Source organism: Apodemus sylvaticus, chromosome 12 (assembly GCF_947179515.1).
Source record: "Apodemus sylvaticus chromosome 12, mApoSyl1.1, whole genome shotgun sequence".
Classification (NCBI taxonomy): domain Eukaryota; kingdom Metazoa; phylum Chordata; class Mammalia; order Rodentia; family Muridae; genus Apodemus; species Apodemus sylvaticus.
The window spans coordinates 28,904,404-28,908,192 of NC_067483.1; the positions used below are offsets into that span (position 1 = coordinate 28,904,404).

The 3,789-nt window shown below is 44.4% G+C and overlaps 1 non-coding gene across 1 annotated transcript; it reads left to right on the forward strand.

Moving 5' to 3' along the window:
- The first annotated feature begins 222 nt into the window (after positions 1–222).
- On the forward strand, positions 223–365 carry LOC127697948 (small nucleolar RNA SNORA48). Its single transcript, XR_007980615.1, has one exon. It is a non-coding gene; the product is annotated as a small nucleolar RNA SNORA48 (small nucleolar RNA).
- The last annotated feature ends 3,424 nt before the right edge of the window (positions 366–3,789 follow it).

Consider the following 3,789-nt stretch of genomic DNA (forward strand, 5'->3'; position numbering starts at 1 on the left):
AATTAAATTAAATTTAATGGAAATGAACATAGACATAACTATAAACAATCCAAAAACAGGTAATATAACCCAGAGCAGGGAGCTTGGGCATTGCTCATTCATATTTAAGAACCAAATTTGAGCACTGGTTCTTTTTAACCCAAACTGAAAACAACAAAGTGTATTTTAAAAATCAAGCATAAGGAACTGGAAAGATGGATCAGTGGTTAAGAATAATTATTATCCCCTTGGCAATGGGCAAAGAGACACCTTTTAGTGGTGTTGTTCTTATATCAGTCAGGGGTGAAGCAAATGACAGTTCTTTGTTCATCCTAACTTGATGCCTGGGTTGGTGGCCAAAGCTGTATTATGCCAGGGACAGAGAAATGCGGGGAAAAAAGTGGAGCAGAGACTGAAGGAACGGCTTATCTATTGACTGGACAAATTTTGGATCCATCCCATGATGAGGCATCAAACACTGACACTATTATTCGTGCTAGTTTGTACTTGCAGACAGGACCCTAGTGTGGCTGTCCTCTGAGAGACTCTACCAGTAACTGATTGAGGCAGGGCAGGTGCAAATACTTACAATCAACTATTGGACTGAGGTCAGGGACACCTATGGAAAATTCAAGGGATGATTTGAAGTAGCTGAATGGGATGGCCACACCATAGGATGACCAACAGTGTTAACTAACCCAGACCCCTGGGAGCTCCCAGAGACTAAGCCATCAAACAAAGAGCATAAACAGGGTGGTTTGAGGCCTCCAGCAGAGGACTGCCTTGTAGCAGAGGACTTTCTTATCTGGCCTCAGTAGGAGAGGATGTGCCTAATCCTGTAGAGACTTAATGTCTGGTGGGGAATAGGGGGATGCTGGGAGATGGGGACAGAAAGGAGAGCACCCTTTTAGAGGTGAAGGGAAGAGAAGATGGGTGAAAAACTCTGGGAGGGGGCAACATTTTGTGATGTAAATAAATAAAATAATTATTTTTTTAAATTAAGAAAAAAAAATCCAATCTAATCAAGCAACACAGATCAGCAAGAGGAACACCGACAGAGACCAGTGGACTCCATGCCTTATACTGGCCTGCTTCCAGAGCAACTCATAGACAGGCCAGAGACACCTGCTGGCACTAGAATGTCACTCAGTGGCCACCAGCCTTGAGCATGCTACCTTTCTCCAGTGTGCCACCTGGGGCCATGGTGAGGTCCCAGCCCAAGCTTCTGTTGAGGGTCATGTCTGGGTTCTTGGCTACACAACAGCAAGGTTGAGTGCTGATATTCGAGACTCATATTACCACTACAGTATATGGGGACATCCCTGGTTGTGGCAGCTGTTTGAGACTACATGGATATTCAGGAACTGCACTGAACTAGCCCCAAACCTAATTGGCTATGGTACTTTGGAGACCTGGCCCCACTTCTCACACCACTTGAGAGAGTGGGCCCTGTGCTTCAACCAGGCAACACAGTATATCTGGCCCTGGTGGGAGGCTTGTGGGTGAGTCTACCCCAAGGACATGAAAAAGGGAGAACTGGCCTTTCCACTAATCTGCTGTGATATGGCATGGGTTCAGAAGTGATGCCTTCTTTCTCTTGCCCCCACTACCAGAGGTACTTGGGGGAGCTGTGTCTGCATCTCATCCAGATAACACAGTAGAACTGGCCCTTGGCATAGGCGAGGTGGCCTAGGGTATGAGCAAGGGATAGATGGCCCTGCATTTCCTCTGCCATAAGGTAGCCTAGGTTGGAGATGCCCTTTGTACCCTTACCCTTGGCCATTTGAAGCAGTTGGAAGAGCTGGCTCCAGCATCATGAAAGCAGGAGAGTGGGCCTTGCACCTCACTTGGGCAACATAGTAGTGCTGACCCTGGTGGGAGGGTCACATGGGAGGTGATAGGAACCATTTAATTTACAACCATTTAATTGAAGTCCTAGAGAGCATCACTCCCTATTTTAGCCTCCAAAGGCAACTGCACACACATGCATGTATACATGTAAACATCACAGTGGATAAAAATAAAATTAATCTTTTGTAAAAATAAAATGATCAGAAACCACCAAAATCCACCAAACTCTGCTTCTTAGAGATCTGAAAATCTCCTAGAAGCATTAGCTAGCTGATGAGATGGGTGATTGAGAAGAAATGATGAGAAGTTAAATACAATATGTTTTGGGAACTTTCTCATAATGCAAGGTCAATCATCTCAAATATGAAGAGCTTTTGAATTGATTTTAATTTTTTTTTTTTACACTCAGAGACTAAATAGTGAGCGGAATGCCAGCTGGTTTGAAGACATGCTATAAAAGGATTGAAAAGATATGCTTGAAAAGGATTGGAGCTTTGAGTGTTAGACAGGATGATTACTTAAAAATCCAGTCTCGAAGATGACATTCAATAGTTGTGAGGAATGGACAAAGAAATAATATAGAAATACTGACAACATGACAAATTGACGTGTGTTTTAGAGAATGGCTATTACTACAGAAGCTATTTTTATCCAAAGCATTTGATCAATACCTGTATATTATTCTTCTGTCACATATATAAGTAATTTTAAAACACTGACACCCATGTTTTCAGCAGAGAAGTAGATATAAATACCATCTTTTCTTCCTCCTGCTCAACTGCCTAAGGAATCATCTATTAAAATACTCTATATGTTTTGCTATAATTACTGTCTGGTTAGCATAGCCTTTAATTACATGGGTGGACTCACATCTGCCTGTCTTTGATAGCATTGTGCTTTTCTCATTTGTTTGTGTGTGGAGGGAGGTGCTCATACCTTGGCATGAATGAGGTCAGAGAACAATTTGTTTCTTGGGAGTTGATTCTTTCTTTCCACCATGTGGGTCCTGGGGATATGGATTTGAAGCTTTTATCCACTAAACTCTCTCACCAGATAACATCTCCTTTTTAAATGTGAGTTCAACAGTAAAATGCTGGCCACAGTGTCCAGAAATTATCCTGTGCCACGGTGCTTCTTATCAAAATATGGCTGGGAGACAGCAGGTCTCCCAGGGGTGCTAACAAGCCTGTAAGCACAGGTAAGACCTCGACTTCTGCTCCAAGGGACCTGTCTGGAGCCCTCGGGAAACAGAAACCAAGGAGCAGAGCAGCCTGGTACAGGATCCTTCCAGTTTCTGTCTGCACCTGGAGCTAACCCTGTGTCACAGCACTCCACACTCAAATAAACAAGCTGGTCTTCCAGGAGTGCCAACACCTGTGAGCACAGGTAAACTCAAATTCCTGACACAAGAGGGACCTGCCCAGAGCCATCAAGATATAGGAACCAAGGAACAACCACGGACTGTATCCCTCTGGTTTCTGTCTGTATCTTGGAGCTGACCCTGTGCCACAGCTCTCCATACCCAAATTCCTCCCAGAGAGAACTGGTCTCCCAGGCATACTGACAAGCAAGCTTGCAGGAAGGACAAGCCACAGTCAGAGACAACAAGACCAGCTATCTTAGTCAGGGTTTCTATTCCTGCACAAACATCATGACCAAGAAGCAAGATGGGGAGGAAAGGGATTATTCAGCTTATACATCAGCATTGCTGTTCATCACAAAAGGAAGTCAGGACTGGAACTCAAGCAGGGTTGGAAGCAGGAGCTGATGCAGTGCCATTGAGAGATGTTCCTTACTGGCTTGCTCAGACTGCTCTCTTATAGAACCCAAGAATACCAGCCCAAATGTGGTGCCACCCACAAGGGGCCCTCCCCACTTGATCACTAATTGAGAAAATGCCCCACAGCTGGATCTCATGGAGGCACTTCTCCGACTGAAGCTCCTTTCTCTGTGATAACT